The 18,101-nt window shown below is 38.4% G+C and overlaps 1 pseudogene; it reads right to left on the bottom strand.

The window, feature by feature from the left end:
- Window positions 1-556: 556 nt before the first annotated feature.
- On the bottom strand, window positions 557-17,068 carry LOC149142996 (protein NRT1/ PTR FAMILY 2.9-like; annotated as a pseudogene).
- Window positions 17,069-18,101: the final 1,033 nt, after the last annotated feature.

The following is an 18,101-nucleotide window of genomic DNA, read 5'->3' as shown; positions in this document are numbered from 1 at the left end:
TATTTTATCCTCAAGTAAATTCTGAATTTTATACAGTTAAAAATATAACTTAAACGAGGAAAATTATATATATATATAAAGATCTAACAAGTTTCAAGAGATCAAATTTGAAATATAAACATTTTATTCATTTTTTGTACTCTAAAATAGATTTGATCTTTCTATACTCTTACTAAATTTATGGTTAAAATAAATCTATACTAGTTATTCAAACAAACCTTTACCAATTAAATAAATAAAAAAATTGCCAAAAACACTTCAGCAAGGTATAGACAGAGTAAATCTACATCAGATTATGTGCCAATTAAACTAAAAAATATGCCCAAAATTTCCATAACCTCTAACAAACAAGCTAAAACGAAAAAAAATGCAAAAAAACTTCCGTAACATATAGATAGAGTAAATCCCTATCAGATTTTGTGCCAATTAAACTAAAAAATATGCCCAAAACTTCCCTAACCTATAACAAATAGGCTAAGACAAAAAAATGTGCATATGTAACCTACTACGAAGGAAAGATTTGATTGCCTTCTCCCATAATGGATGTCTACGCTATTTAATCGTTGACGGTAGCTTTATATATGTAGCAGCGAGAAATGATGACGAAATACAGCATATTCACAGTGCCATATCCTGCTATTAACCAGTAAAAGTTATCGAGCTTCGCCTTGTTCAGATTCTGCACTATGTTGGAAGTTTGACAACGAATTACGTAAATATGAGTAATAATTGTATTACTTACTACTAGTTAGTTTTATACCGAAACAACAGTTATGTAATGGAGGAGGCTTGTATAAAACTAGTGAATGCCCAAGAAATGTAATCGTGGAGAATCGTTGTTGAATTAATAGAGATTCCCATCCCTTACCCCGTGGATGTTTCCTTGACACCCTGTCAAGGTTTTACCACGTAAATCCTATGTGTTTATTTGTGTGTTTGGTTTTAGTTTTCAAGTCAATTATGAATCTTTCTTAGTCTATGTATAACTGAATGTTTATTTTCTTTCTTCATTTCCCCTATTCGAACTACAATTGGTATCAGAGCTTATGAGTTGAGTTGAGTCCTACGTGAAGAAGAGGTTCAGAAATCTGCCTGTGCATGAGGGAGAACTCATTGCTTGAGAAATCCTTCTGCGTCTGTGTGAAAAGTGACTAGTTTGCTGCGTGGAGAAGCCCATCTGCCTGCGTGAAGGAGAGGAGGACAAGCCTGCCTGCAAACATCATTGTTGGAAGACCAGAGCTGACCATTGCTGCGTGTTATGTGACCACTATGCATGTTGTTCGGAGTCCCCTCTGCGTGTTGGTTGGGTGAGAAGCGTGGAGTAGTCCAAACCCTCTGTGTGTTGTCCCCTCTGCGTGTTGGTTAGGTGAGAAGCGTGGAGCAGTTGCAGCCACCAGACCCTCTACGTGTGAAGTTACTCTGCTCTGCTTAGCGTGAAGAGGAGGCACCGACCTCCATAAAGAGAAAGGAGGACGCAGGAACCAAAAAAACCATCTGCTGCCCTGCGTGTGAAGTTACAACTACATCAAGGAAGGCACCACTATTGCGTGCCCATCTGCTGCCCTGCGTGAAGGAGCTTCAACATTGTTGAAGAGAGTACAACTTCAAGATTGTGGGAAAAACTGGAAAATCTCTATATGACAAAGTCATTAACCAATAGAATTTATCTGAAAAGACAGTTGTACAATGTTCAAATGAAAGAAGGTTCAAAAGTTGTAGAACATTTGAATGTTTTTAATACACTTATATGCTAATTAATAGATATGGAAGTTAAAATTTAGGAAGAAGATAAATCCATAACCTTGTTGTGTTCTCTACCCGAATCATGGGATCACTTCGTAACTTCAATCATCTTGAGCACTGCTGATTCTTTGAAGTTTGAATCAATCATGGGAGCTCGCTTGTCTGAAGAAGTACGAAGGAAATCTAGTACTCAAACAACTGCATCAGAAGCCATGGTAGCTAGAGGACGCTCAAAGGAAAGAGGAGAAAAACCGAGTGTGTCTTCCAAATCTAAATTGAAGGAAAAGAAATGTAAGGCAAAATGTTGGCATTGCAATAAAATTGGACACTTGAAGAAAGACTGTTGGAAATGAAAAGAATTTGATAACCCAAAGAAGGAAGCGAATCAGGTCGATTCAGGTATGATTAACCCGAAGAAGGAAGCGAATCAGGTCGATTCAGGTATGATAGACAAAGTTTTATCTACTGAAGGATTATGTATGATAGATGAAATTTCACCTGAATGTAATGTCTCTTAGGGTTTAGAAAGCTGGTTGTTAGACCTTGGTGCTTCTCATCACATGTGTCCACAAAGAAATTGGTTTATTTCGTATGAAAATGTAAATGGTAGTTCTATGTTTATGGGTAATAATGTGTCATGTCAGACTGTTGGGATGGGGAATATCATGATTAAGATGTATGATAACACAGTTAGAACATTAACTAGTGTTAGACATGTACCTGATTTGAAGAAAAAATTGATTTCTTTGGGAGTGTTGGATTTAGATGGTTATAAGTTTATAGGTCAGGATGGCATCTTAAAATTCTTTAAAGGAGCCCTAGTGGTTATGAAAATAGAAAAGGTCGGAAATTTTTACAGGTTAAAAGGAAGTACTCAGGTCAGTGAAGCAGCGGTTGCATCAGAAAAGGAAGAAGCAGGTACCTGTCTGTGGCATCAGCGATTAGGTCATATGAGCGAGAAAGGTCTTCAAATACTGATGAAACGTAAATCTCTTCCTGATCTGAAATCCTTGAAGTTAGATTTCTGTAAACATTGTGTGTATGGAAAACAGTGTAAATAGAGATTTAAAGTTGGAAATCATAATAGTAAATATATTTTAGACTATATTCATTTTGATCTGTGGGGACCATCCCCTGTTGTATCATATGGAGGTGCTCTATATTTTTTAACGTTTATTGATGATTTCTCCCGTAAAGTTTGGGTCTTTATGCTAAAAAAGAACGCTGATGTATTCAATGTTTTTAAACAATTTAAAGCAATGGTAGAGAAAAGAACAGGCAAATCTATTAAATGTTTAAGAATTGACAATGGTGGTGAGTTCACTTCAATTGAATTTGAACAATACTGTAAGGATGAGGGAATTATTAGATACAAAACTGTTGTTTATACTCCTCAACAAAATGGTGTTGTTGAGCGTATGAATCAGACTCTTATGGAAAGAGTCAGAAGCATGATCAGCAATACTAACTTGCAAAAGGAGTTGTGGGCAGAAGTAGTATCTACTGCTTGTTATTTAGTTAACAGATCACCTTCAGTAGTAATTAATTGTAAAATTCCTGAAGAAGTTTGGACAGGTCAGTGTTGTGATTATTCACATTTGAAGATATTTGGCTATGATGCTTATTCACTTATTCCTAAAAATCAGTGTTCAAAATTAGATCCAAAATCGAAATGTTATGTCTTTGTTGGGTATGACTATGCAGTGAAAGGATACAGGTTGTGGGATCCTACATTGCGGAATATAGTCATTAGTAGAGATGTAACATTTGATGAATCTTCTCTTTTAAAATCAAATATTGAAAGAATTGAACAGGAATAGGTATCACCAAATCAACGAGTTCAGTTGGAGGCTAGACCTTGCGGTGACAGTCAAAAGGAAGGAGAGACTTCTGGAGAAAAAGGTGTTGAAGATACAAAGGAAGCCATTGAAGCTTCTAAACCAGTTCAAGTTTTTGAACCAGTTCAGCAACCAGATGCTCTAACAAGGTCTACAAGGGAAAGGAAAACTCCCAAAAAGTATGAAGATTTTGCTTCATCTTTTGCTTTGATTACTGAATATGGGGAACCTTCTTGTTATCAGGAAGCAGTAGATGATACAGATAGCGAAAAATGGAAAACGGCTATGGAAGAAGAAATGGATTCCTTAGCCAAGAACAATACCTAGGATCTTGTAGAGCTTCCTGAAGGGAGAAGTGTTGTTGGATGCAAGTGGGTCTTCAAACTGAAATGGAAAGTTGATGGAAGTATTGAAAGGTATAAGGCGAGACTGGTAGCGAAAGGGTATTCTCAAGTTGAAGGTATAGACTTTCATGAGATCTTTTCTCCAATTGTAAAACTTGTTTCTATTCGTACTGTGTTGGCACTAACTGCGTTACTTAATCTTGAGTTAGAATGGTTAGATGTTAAAACAACTTTTCTACATGGTGATTTGAATGAAGAGATATATATGGAACAGCCAGAAGGTTTTGTACAAGGTCGCAACAGAAGATTAGTTTGCAAGCTCAGGAAATCATTGTATGGTCTAAAGCAATCTGCCAGACAATGGTACAAGAAGTTTGATTCCTTCATGGTGAGCCAAAACCTTATAAGGAGTATGATCATTGTGTATACTTCAAAAGTTTCAATGGAATATTCATTATCTTAGCTTTGTATGTTGACGATATGGTTATTGCAAGCAAAATCATGGAAGAGATCAACAGGTTAAAGGCTCAGCTCTCTACGACGTTTGATATGAAGGATCTTGGAGCAGCAAAACATATCTTGGGCATGGAGATACACAGAGACAGGAAAAGTGGTAAGCTTTGGTTATCACAGCAGAAGTATGTGGAGAAAGTACTTGAAACATTCTGTATGAACTATGTGAAACCTGTTAATGTTCCACTAGCTTCCCATTTTAAGCTTTCTTCGGTTTTGAGTCTTAGAACTGATGAAGAAAAGTAGTATATGTCTTATGTACCATATGCAAATGTTGTAGGAAACTTAATGTATGCGATGGTATCTACAAGACCTGACATTTCACATGCAGTTGGAGTTGTCAGCAGGCTCATGGCAAATCCAGGTGAAGAACATTGGCGAGCAGTGAAATGGGTGCTTCGATATCTAATAGGCACAAGTGACCATTGCATCATCTGTAGTGGTAGTGAAGGATCAGTCTGCGGATATGTAGATGCTGATTATGCAGGTGATTTGGACAAAAGAAGATCCACTATAGGTTATGTCTTTAGTCTTGCAAGTGGAGCAATTAGTTGGATGTCAAAGCTTCAAGAAACAGTAGCATTGTCCACTACCGAAGTAGAATATATCGCTGCTTCAGATGCCAGTAAAGAAGCAATCTGGTTAAAGGGTTTGCTTGATGAGATTGGAAGGACGCAGGAGAGAGTGAATGTACTTTGTGACAGTCAAAGTGCTATTCACTTGGCTACAAATCCTGCTTATCACAACAGAACCAAGCACATTGATGTAAGGTATCATTTTCTGAGACATGTGATCGATGACGGAAAAAAAGCTCTTCAAAAGGTCCATACGAGAAAGAATTGTTCAGACATATTCACAAAGTCAGTGACAGTAGAGAAGTTGCGATGGTGTTTAGTTTCTCTTGGCCTGCAGAAAGCATGATGAATGGGCATGGGCAAGGGATTAGGAAAATTGTTGTCAAGGTGGAGTTTGTTGGAAGTTTGACAACGAATTATGTAAATATGAGTAATAATTGTATTAGTTACTACTAGTTAGTTTTATACGGAAACAGCGGTTATGTAACGGAGGAGGCTTGTATAAAATTAGTCAATGCCCGAGATTAACGGAGGAGGCTTGTATAAAACTAGTGAATTCCCTAGAAATGTAATCGTGGAGAATCATTGTTGAATTAATAGAGATTCCAATCCCTTGCCCTGTGGATGTTTCCTTAACACCTTGTCAAGGTTTTACCATGTAAATCCTATGTGTTTATTTGTGTGTTTGGTTTCAATTTTCAAATCAGTTATAAATCTTTCTTGGTCTATGTATAACTGAATGTTTATTTTCTTTCTTCATTTCCCCTATTCGAACTACATGCTACCCAGTGATGGTGAGCGTGGCCACCTGTGGTGTTATGCACAATGCTGACGATGAGAATGCTTAGATAATTACCCAAACCCATGGACACGAGGGCACTAGCTATACTCCTCATATTATCGGAGAATTGACCGTACACAAATTCGATCTGTCCGATTGCACTGAAAGCCTCTACCAGACCGTCCACAGAATACCGAGAAACCAGCCACAGTGCTGACATCGGAATCACATCCACCGGTTTATCCATGAAACCGTGGCTTAACGCCAAGTTCCGCCGCTTCTTTTGTACTGCAGCGGCAAAGGCCAGTGCCAAGATAGCGAGGACTAATCCGACCCCCATTCTTTGTAAGAGTGTTATGCCTTTTCCTTCCTTGGTCATTCGCCTGGAGAATGGCATGATAAATCTGTCGTAGATGGGCAAAAACAAGGCAAGTGCCAGCATCGTGAAGATTCCAAATGATCCTGCAGGGATCTAGAAGTGCTTGCCCACGTGTCTGACCATTGTCAATGCTTGCAGAATCAAGAATGTGTTTAGCTGTGTCAGACACACGAAGATGTCAATCGTGGTTGACCATACGGGCAGTATTCTAATCACCGTTTTCAGTTTTTCCACTTGCTGGAGGCTGCACAGTCTCCATGGAAGGGCAACAGAGCCGTCTTCCTTGAAATCTTGTGGGGTTTTTATAGAGGCCTTGTTCAGAAACCTGAAAAATATTTACCCAATATTTCCGTCAATTGAACTATTCATAATGAAGAACAGGGATTATTGTTTTATATATTTTATGAAAAATTAACCAGAGCGAACACGAACACTTCACGTGTACTGCTAAATCCATCATACTTTTGGTTATGTGAACTCACATGAATTGGTCTATAACAGAAATCCTCGATTCGACAACTCCGTTCTGTGGAGGGTCATAGTACTCGGATGTCGTTTTCTTGCTGCACTAACCATTACTTGCAGGAAGCTGGTGAATGAGCTTCCCTTCGGTGGAACACGAATGTAGAGCTTTGAGCCCAGGAGGAAGATCGTGACAGAAACAAACATCAGAATGGTGGGGATACCCAAACCCCAACTCCAGCTAACATTATCTTGAATGTATACTATGATAGTGACAGCAACCATCATCGATATGGCGAATGAAAAGTAATACCAGTTGAAAAAGCTCTGCATTGTTTTCTTCCCCTTTTCGCTAGTGGAATCGAATTGATCTGCTCCAAATGCTACAAAGCACAATCTAATACCACCTGCTCCTATGGCCATCATTGTAAAGGAGGAATAGAGCAAGGCATTTTGACCTGCTGTTGCAAGTTTGCACTGGTTTCCTGCATTAGTGCTGCATGGAGGTAGCCTCAACTGTGAAAATATGGACGTAAGTGAGAGAAGAGCCATTCCTTTCACAATAAAAGCCGATAGATTAGAAGGCCGTTGGGGAGACATAAGATTTCCCACTTTATGGCACACTGACTGAGTTACTGCCTGCAGTCTCAGCTTGTATTGTTATTAAAAAGGAAAACAGCTTAAAATATGCCTTTCCAATTACTCAATATTGGCTAAAATGGATTTCCAGAATATAGTGATCCAAGGAAAATGCAACGTACAATGAGAGATGCTATGCAGCCCAGAGAAATAGTCCAGTATCTGCCAACATAAGAATCAGAGAGAAACGCGCCTGTTGAAATCGTAATTTCAACGCAGCGGCAACATCGCCAGAATCCGTTCAGCATACACGCCTGGAACTTCTCGGACCAGCTTTCAGATGAAGGAATAATCCGGCAAGGAGCTCCGAGAAAATATGGAGCTGACACGTGGTTTACCACTGACGTAACGCAACGTAAGTTTCTCGGGAGGTATTGTTCAGTCACATGATGTCTTCCGATATTTATTACCGCCGTTCGATCTGCCTGTTCATCCTCCACCGTCGATCTCTGAAGCTGCATACGGGCCTGCAGCGAATTAATTTTGCGTGGAGTGGAAGTCTTTTTGTTGACCGCCGAGAATGGAAGAATTAATGGTTGGTCGTAGTGTTTTGTTGGAGGCCCTTTAATATGGGTATGGGCACATACGTATTTATGTTTTTTATATGTTTTATATATTTTTATATATATACATTGTCATAAAAGTATACGGTGTGGAGTTTTTAGATAGTGCGTGCTGTAGTCTTTATTTAGGTGTGCCCGTGAGCAAAAAGGTTAAGTCATGTTTTTTTTGTTGTGGTATTTTGTGGCTGTGGGAGCATATAGTGATGTGCGCGTTTATGGTGATGAGTAATGTGCCTGCGCACAACTCTTTTATGTAATGGTGTTATGTGGTGGCTACGCACAGTGTGTGCGACTTTTGTAAATGCACAGCAGTGCATAAAAACCAGTTGCCAGTTTCTCATTGTAATAAAGAGGGTGTAGTGTGAAAGAAGAAAATGCACAGTAGTGCATGAAGAAAAGAAACGAAGTGGAGCGCATGTGTTTTGAGTAAGTTTTTTTGTAGGTTGGATTTGCATTGAAATGCAAATGAAAAGAGCGCTCAGGTATTTTTTTGAGATTGTGAATGTAATGTAAAGATTACTGTATGTGTAAAATATTTTTACAGCAGTATGTGTAAAAATAGTTTTACACCAACAAATGTAAAAATGGGTTTTACTGCAGTAAACCCAGCACAGTAATTTCTCAGGTGAAAACAGAGTTTTGATGGGTGAAAGTAATTTTGGTGAATCCCTCTCAACAAAGAGGAAGACATATGTATCAGGCTTTATATTTTAATGAATGGAAATGATTTTATGGCTGTGTAATACTCTGTTCAATCAATTTTTATTAAAAGGCTTCCCTGTGCAAAAGGTCCTGTGAACAGTGGAAACAGAGCATTGTCCCTGTGGTGTTAATGTTTGTTTGGTTTTGGTATTCCCCATTGAAAAATTTCCAACAGTGGTATCAGAGCTAGTCTAGGCTCTTTGAAGACTCAAGGAAGCTGAAGGAAAGACTCTTGTTGCAGCAGCAGTAAAGCTTCTCCAGCAGTGTGAAGTTTCAGCCAAAGGGATTCAGGTATTTCTTAAGTTTTTTTTGTTACTGTTAAAGGAACAGTCAGGTGTTTTAAAAACACAGTCAAGTATTTTGGAGTATAGTTAAGAATGGCAAGGTCAAAGAAGAAAGCCTCCAAGCCTGCTAAAAATTTGTCTCCCTCCTCTACTAAACTAGAAGGCAATCCATTAGAATACATTCTATTTGAAACCCCAAAGTTTGATGGAAACTTTGATGTATGGGAAATAAAGATGAGGGCTTTCCTAATGTTTGAGGGGATTGAAGTCTGGGAGTCAGTGAATGATGACAGCAAGAAGGATAAAGAATCCATGGAGTATGATGCACAAGCAGCAAAGACTATCTTGGATGGACTCCCTAATTCAGTGAAGAGGAATCTAGGAAAATACACATCAGCAAAGGATATATGGGACAGACTGCATGACCTTCATGCAAAGGGAGCACTGACCATGACAATGAGTCAAGAAGAACCCATCATAGAAGCTGAGAATGAAAAGCTTGACCTCATCAAGCTTCAAGTAAGAGAAAGGGATGAAGAGCTTGCCAAGCTTAAGAAGGAGCTTGACAAATGCAAGAAGAAACATCATGAAGAAGTCATATCCATGACAAATCAGCTGAATGAAGCAAAGAAGTAGGCAGATGCCTTGACAAGTCAACTTGAACAAAGACACATGAGAGTAAGTAAGCTTGTAGAAGAGATTGGACAGTATAAGGTAGAGGTCTCCTCCCTTAAGTCCGAACTACAAGAAGCCAGGAAGCAGGCACAAGGAGCTGAAAAGAAAATGAAGAGCAGTCAAGCAAAAGATGAAGAAATCTCCAAAATGAAGACAGAGATTATCTCCTTCAAAATAGTAGCAGCTGAAGCTACTCGTAGCAACGAAGAAATTGAGGGACAACTAGCAAAGAGAAATGATGTATGTGAAAATCTAGAAGAAGAGATTGTCCTCCTCAGGAAGAAGGTTGAAGGGATGAACAAGATCATGAAGAGCTCTCAAGCTTTGGATGACATGCTCAGCTATCACAGATCTCCATCTGATAAATCAGGACTTGGGTATGTAGGTGAACCCTCAAACAAGGATGAAGATGCTTCAAGCAAAGGAGATGTGAAGAAGCCAGAAAGAGATGGTGTTGCTCCTAGTTCCAGCAAAGGCAAGGAGAAAAATGAAGGCAGCAATAGAAGAGATCCTGCTCCAAGTAGAAAACCAGCTCCAAGAAGAAATGTAGCTGATGGCAAGAAGGCAAGAGGCAATGGTGATCATCAAAGGATCTCAAGGCAGCAAGGCTTCAGAAGTACATCAAGGAAACCTCCATCTTCCAGGTACCAAGGTTCATTTTATGGTTATTGTTATGCTTGTTCAAACTTTGGTCATATGGCAAAAGACTGTAGAGCATTTCATGGAGATAGATGTTGTGGTCCCCGACAATCTCCAAGAAGTAATTTCACAAGAAGAAATCATGAATTCTCATTCATGAAAAATGTTGAATGCTTCAAGTGTCATAACATTGGGCATATGGCATGTGATTGTAACTTAACATGGGATTTTACACAAGCTAGACCCATGCAAAAGAAGAAAGTTACACAAGTATGGAGAAGAAAAGAAATACAGCCTGAAAGCCCCTTAAGCAACGCAGCTGATCTAAGTTTATTTTGAGAAGAGTCTGCCAAAAGAAGACAAGCACACATTAAAGGGGAGCTTGTAAATTTTTGTTTGTTGAACTGTATTAACAGTCATTTGTTGATGGAGGATGTATTGCAGCGCAGCAGTTGCAAATGAAATCTTTGTTAATCCCTCTAAAAGGTAATATGCAGCAGTGATGAAATCAGCAATGTTTTTGCTTTGTTTTTATGCAATATGCACAGAAATGCATAAAGAAGAAAAGATGGCAGCGCTGAAATGTAAAGAGCAGCAGCGGGATAAGAGAAAAATGCAAAGCATGGAAACCCTCACAGCAGTGGGAAGACAGAACATAAAACAGCAGTTTGGAAAAAAAATTTTGGAGCACATGGATTAGAGTGAACAGCAATTTGAAATTTTTTTGTGGTGCACATGCATTGAAATGCATAGCAATGGAATGTAGTTTTCCTTTTATGTAAAGTGAGAGAATATACTCACAGCAGAGTGAGTATAATACACAGCAGATGGAAATGTTTTGTATTGGGAATGAAAATGCAAAGCAGTGAGAAGAAAATGAGAAGAAGGCAAAACGCAGCAGAGCGTAAATGCCCAGTGGCTGAGAATGCAATGAAATTTTTCACACAGCAGTGAAAAATGTAATGTTTTTTTTGTATGCAATGCAACATGCAAAGAAATGCATAAAGAAAAACAAGGACAACAGATTTTTAATGCACACTGGATGTATAAGAATGTGTGTGGCAGCAGAAAGCCAAAGGAATTGCACAGTAGTGCATTGTGTAAAAAAATGAAGACTAAGATTGTGTGAAGCAAGGGTGCATAAGAAAAGGCAGCAGCCTGTGTTATTTTTTTGTGTGGAGAATGAAGTGCCAAGAGTATGGGCACAGCAGTATGATGAAACAAAAGGCAGCGACAGTGCAAATTGCAGAGGCAACGCAGCAGCAAATAAAAACCCAGGGATGACAGTCTATGGTTATGGGTATGGACAGCAGTGAATATGAAAAATGCAGCAGCAAGAAGTTATGGACAGCAGCATGATGGCAAGAAGGAGAAGCACACAGCAATGCAAATGTGAAAAATGCAGCAGCAAGAAGTTTTGAACAGCAGCACATGCAAAAGAAATTTTCCTTACAGCAGTAAAGGTAAATGTAATGAATTTGTTGTTCATTGAATTGAAATGCAATATATGCAACAGCAGTGAGTGTAAGAAATGTTTACACACAGCAGTGTAAATTTGTAAGTTGGGACAGTGTAATTGTTCCAGAAAAGACAGAGTATTTTGTCTTTGAAAAGTGCAGAAGCAGTGCAAGTGTAGACACAGCAGTGTGGGATAGACACAGCAAAGAAGATGGCACAACAGTGCAGCAGAGAATATGCAGCAGCATAAAAGAACAATGTAATGAGTTTGCACACACAGCAGTGCAATGATTGTTTGTTTTTGAAACTGCATGTAAAGCAGTGTCAGTTTGTAATCCCTCTGTTAATGAGGAAGGTGCTTTTTAGCACAGTCATTTGGTGAAACCCTCTATTAAAGAGGAAGGTGCTTTTCAGCACATTGTCATTAGTGAATCCCTCTATCAAGAGGATGATGCTTTTCAGCATAGTCACAGGTGAATCCCTCTGTCAAGAGGAAGGTGCTCTTCAGCACATTGTTATGGTGAATCCCTCTGTCATGAGGAAGGTGCTCTTAAGCACAGTTTCAGGTTAATCCCTCTATTAAGAGGAAGACAACTTTGTTTGTTTGTGAACTGCATCAGAAGCAGTTGGTGAATCCCTCTATGTGAGGAAGATACTTTTGTAACAGCAGTGTTGGGGAATCCCTCCATGTGAGGAAGTGTTTGGGTAAGATTGAATGCCCAGCTGTTGAAATTAAAGGGGAGTGTTGAAATCGTAATTTCAACGCAGCGGCAACATCGCCAGAATCCGTTCAGCATACACGCCTGGAACTTCTCGGACCAGCTTTCCGATGAAGGAATAATCCGGCAAGGAGCTCCGAGAAAATATGGAGCTGACACGTGGTTTACCACTGACGTAACGCAACGTAAGTTTCTCGGGAGGTATTGTTCAGTCACATGATGTCTTCCAATATTTATTACCGCCGTCCGATCTGCCTGTTCATCCTCCACCGTCGATCTCTGAAGCTGCATACGGGCCTGCAGCGAATTAATTTTGCGTGGAGTGGAAGTCTTTTTGTTGACCGCCGAGAATGGAAGAATTAATGGTTGGTCGTAGTGTTTTGTTGGAGGCCCTTTAATATGGGTATGGGCACATACGTATTTATGTTTTTTATATGTTTTATATATTTTTATATATATACGTTGTCATAAAAGTATACGGTGTGGATTTTTTAGATAGTGCGTGCTGTAGTCTTTATTTAGGTGTGCCCGTGAGCAAAAAGGTTAAGTCATGTTTTTTTTGTTGTGGTATTTTGTGGCTGTGGGAGCATATAGTGATGTGCGCGTTTATGGTGATGAGTAATGTGCCTGCGCACAACTCTTTTATGTAATGGTGTTATGTGGTGGCTACGCACAGTGTGTGCGACTTTTGTAAATGCACAGCAGTGCATAAAAACCAGTTGCTAGTTGCTCATTGTAATAAAGAGGGTGTAGTGTGAAAGAAGAAAATGCACAGTAGTGCATGAAGAAAAGAAACGAAGTGGAGCGCATGTGTTTTGAGTAAGTTTTTTTTGTAGGTTGGATTTGCATTGAAATGCAAATGAAAAGAGCGCTCAGGTATTTTTTTGAGATTGTGAATGTAATGTAAAGATTACTGTATGTGTAAAATATTTTTACAGCAGTATGTGTAAAAATAGTTTTACACCAGCAAATGTAAAAATGGGTTTTACTGCAGTAAACCCAGCACAGTAATTTCTCAGGTGAAAACAGAGTTTTGATGGGTGAAAGTAATTTTGGTGAATCCCTCTCAACAAAGAGGAAGACATATGTATCAGGCTTTATATTTTAATGAATGGAAATGATTTTATGGCTGTGTAATACTCTGTTCAGTCAATTTTTATTAAAAGGCTTCCCTGTGCAAAAGGTCCTGTGAATAGTGGAAACAGAGCATTGTCTCTGTGGTGTTAATGTTTATTTGGTTTTGGTATTCCCCATTGAAAAATTCCCAACAGCGCCGAGAAGCGGAGTAAAATTCGTGGTTCCGCCCCACACGTTAAGAACATATGAAGCCATCACATTTGGCATGTGGAATTGTTTTGTTCGGTAGACAATCATGTTCGAAGACAAATCCAGAGTTGCCAAATTGTCACATGCCTCGTTTCCTGCCATTTCAAAATGGACGAATTCGTAAGTTAAATTTCTATTACCAGCCATTTTCAAAATTATATCTAGATACATCCCACAAAAATGGGACTCTGGCTTCAAGTTCACACAAAGAAAGGTAGAGTACAATGTCGTTCCCAAAACATCCAACAAAAGGTCCAAAAAGGAGTGTAACTATCCCGGACCAAAAACATATTAGAAACTTGTAGCAAGACAACAAGAGAAAGCATGAAAAGTCTAACAAGGTCATTGGTTTTGAATCTTGTGCACTAGTTCCAGCCCGGCTTGATATATTTCCCTCACATTGGAAGTGACTCTCTACGACTCTCTAGGTGTGCTAGATAAACATACAATCTTTTTCGAGCAATGTTTTGGTTCTCCGGAATCCTCCTAATATTATTGAGAAATCAAATTATGTCGTATGTCTTCCTTTTTTTTCCTTCAGAGCTCGGCCAGGTAAATCCTCCTAATATCATTGAGAAATGAAATTATGTCGTTATGTCTTCTCTTTTTTCCTTCAGAACTCGGCCAAGTAAAGTCTTCATCTCCCAATGCAAACTAAAAGAATGGAGATATTGGTTCCTTCATTCCTGATTTTCCCAATGTCTGGAAGCCAATTGGATAGTTTAGCAGCAAACGTTGTCTCATAATAAGCTTGACATTCACATGCCACCTTGGACTCTAACTGTCAAATGCCTGCTTTGGTGTCGAGGGAAGTTGATGTGTGATAATGGGGGGCTGCCTGTTGTGCACAGAGCCTACCAGCAGAATTACGACCACCTCGCCCAGACGGACCATGTCAATAGCACATAGGTTGCCTAGTCATTGCAAAAGGAGGAAACTAGAGGCAACACCCGCTCACGCACACAATAACCAGAAGAGATCTTTCATCCGACAAAATCTCAAGCCAAACACCAGAACACAACCACAACCACAAAGTAAAATGGAGGTTTCTACGACACAGTGCCCTGGACAATACCCAGAGTCCCACACCGTACAAACTAGACCAGGGGTTTCTCACAACCAAGGCTTGCAGAGACTCCCAATATAATCTCTTCGAGGAGCAAAAGAGTGATAATTGCCTAGCAGAAATCGGCAAGCTTCTTACATACATAAAGCGCAACAAGGTAATGGGCCACAGAAAGAGCAAACAATGACCCTGAGAGGACAACCAGAATAAAGTCCAGGAGGGGGCCACTACCGAAGGTTGAGAAACAAAACTCTGTGACTCAATACAACAACCCAAACTCGTAACAACACTCTAAACTTACCTTGCCAATGCCAAAAGATCACTAGAATAGGCTCGTCCCACCAATAAGTCTCCCAAAAAAAACCAGATAAACCAAAACTGCCAGCAATGGAACAAAAGACCTCTAACAACCTGAAGCTGAGACAATGAAACTCTAATAGAAAGGAATACAATGGCTTCCAAAATAAATAGACTACCAAGATACCAAATAATGCAAGATGCAAAAGTTCAAAACACGAATTCAATTCTTATCATAAAAATATACGGCCAAATTGATAGCATATATACGTAAATAGCTAATAAAACAAAGCCTGCTATCAGAAAAAAAACGCCCCTGCTTGTCCGAGGGTGGATCGGACTCTTAATAATGAAATTTAGGGATATCCAAAAGCAAATAATCATGGAATAACTTGGGACTAAAATAATCACGGAATAACTTGGGGACTAAAACGGATTGTAGTAATACAGTGATACGTAGTTTAACAATAAGTTTTGCCAGTCCGAGGGTGGATCGGACTCTTAATAATGAAATTTAGGGATATCCAAAAGCAAATAATCATGGAATAACTTGGGACTAAAATAATCACGGAATAACTTGGGGACTAAAACGGATTGTAGTAATACAGTGATACGTAGTTTAACAATAAGTTTTGCCAGTGAAATTAATTAAATGGCACTTCAAATTGAGTATATGATGGTTATGATTTTGGCTCAAGGAGTAGATTCTCCTTATTCATAAGTCTTTACAGACATCTTTTACATTAGTCTAAAGAATTAACCATTCGCTAACAAAACCTGATAATAGTAGTTGAGTCTCTAGATTAGTCCAAAGAAAAGAATTGCCCATTGGCAGTGGTTTAAAAAAAAACTGATAATATTAGTTGAGTCTAGGATGACATACCCAAGATTAGTCTCAAAAATTACCTATTCACCATGGTTTAAAAAGAACATAATAGTAATTCACCTAGACTCACATCCCCTAGATTAGTCCAAAAAATTACCTACCCACTATAGTTTAAAAAAAATAAATAACAATAATTCACTGACTCCAAAAAAATTGCCTATTCACCATGATTAAAAAAAAAAAAAAAAACTTGATACTAGTAATTCACCTATAATAAAAGGCATAGTTTTCCACCGTCCTTTGTTTCTGTGATGGAAGGAACCCTCCTCATCTTTCTCACCTTTCGTTGAGTCTAGGATGACATACCAAAAAACTGATAATAGTAGTTGAGTCTAGGATGACATACCCTAGATTAGTCTCAAAAATTACCTATTCACCATGGTTTAAAAAGAACATAATAGTAATTCACCTAGACTCACATCCCCTAGATTAGTCCAAAAAATTACCTACCCACTATAGTTTAAAAAAAATAAATAATAATAACTCACTGAATCCAAAAAAATTGCCTATTCACCATGATTAAAAAAATTAAAAAAAAAAAATTGATACTAGTAATTCACCTATAATAAAAGGCATAGTTTTCCACCCTCCTTTGTTTCTGTGATGGAAGGAACCCTCCTCATCTTTCTCGCCTTTTGTTGAGTCTAGGATGACATACTCTGGATTAGTCTGAAAAATTACCTATTCACCATGGTTTAAAAAGAACATAATAGTAATTCACCTAGGCTCACATCCCTTAGATTAGTCCAAAAAATTACCTACTCACTATAGTTTAAAAAAATAATAATAATAATAATTCACTGAATCCAAAAAAATTACCCATTCAACATGATTAAAAAAAATAAAAAATAAAAAATCTGATACCAGTAATTCACCTATGATAAAAGGCATAGTTTTCCACCCTCCTTTGTTTCTGTGATGGAAGGAACCCTCCTCATCTTTCTCGCCTTTCATGGACCTTTGGGCATTGGTTGCCGCTGGGCTGTCATAACGAACACACCAAAAGCTCTTGAGGTTGCAGGGCAAGAAAGCCAAGATCGATACCATCGACACTCTGGTTCTGCATCGATCACTTGCGAAATCGTCACCGTCCTCAACATTGTTACCATCATTTTTATGACGCCTTGGATCATGTAATTGTGTTACTGAACCCAAGTCTTGCTGGCTCAGGGCAGCCATGACTCTACAAACTGGTGAGCAATGCGTTGATGTGGAAGACACCACAATAGCTCAACCACATAAATAGCTTGGTCTGGGTGGGCCAATCCATTTTAGTGAAGTCTTGGATGTGGACTTATGAAACTAATAAAGCATGTCAAGACAATTGAAGTCAATAATTATTGAGATTGGGTCAAGCAAAGTCAATGGTCATGATTTCGTAGAATTGTCATCAATCTAAACGACACGAAAATCCACGTGCTTGTGACGTACTTAACAAGTAAGTCAAGTCAACTTTGATTTCTCAATACAAAAGTTTACCTCCCACTAACGCGTTTTTCTAATCAGTCAAGTCAATTTTGATCTCTGGAGTAGGGAGGAGGCTACACATTGACTTTGACTAAATTCCCTGCTAAGCAAGGTAAATGGATAAATTCAACGAACCATATCAGTTTTGTATTGATATACATTATCATTATCTTTGAGTATTTAGGTATGTCCCTTTCATACGTAAGTGGAGGTTTGAAAGTGTAACATTTACATGAAAATGCTTAAATAACACACTTTTTTAATTAACTATGGTACAATAAGCAAGGTAAATGGATCAATTCAGCGAACCATATCAGTTTTGTATTGGTACACATTATTATTATCTTTGAGTATTTAGGTATGTCCCTTTCATACGTAAGTGGAGGTTTGAAAGTGTAACATTTACATGAAAATTCTTAAATAACACACTTTTTTATTCACTATTGTACATTCCCATCACTAATTACAGTGAAATTAAATTAAATATTAAATTAATATTTAAAAAAAAAAAATTATTAATATGAAAGTTGTTTACATATTCGTAATTGCTATAATATATCATAAATTTAATTTCTAAATTATAGCACACTAAATAGGTAGCCATTCACTACAATGTGAGTTAGCAAACCCCGAGCATAAAACTGAAGAAAAAAGGTCCAAACCCTACAAACTAAAAAACCGCCAAAAGATGCTCTCACCGGCTTGGACGCCATTAGAGATGCTCTGCCAGGCCTCATCATACCTA

This window comes from Pinus tabuliformis, chromosome X, assembly GCF_031772625.1.
Source record: "Pinus tabuliformis cultivar Carrire ecotype Pingquan chromosome X, CPIR1, whole genome shotgun sequence".
Taxonomy (NCBI): domain Eukaryota; kingdom Viridiplantae; phylum Streptophyta; class Pinopsida; order Pinales; family Pinaceae; genus Pinus; species Pinus tabuliformis.
The sequence above is the reverse complement of the archived record's forward strand: the minus strand, read 5'-3'. Positions and strand labels throughout refer to the sequence as shown.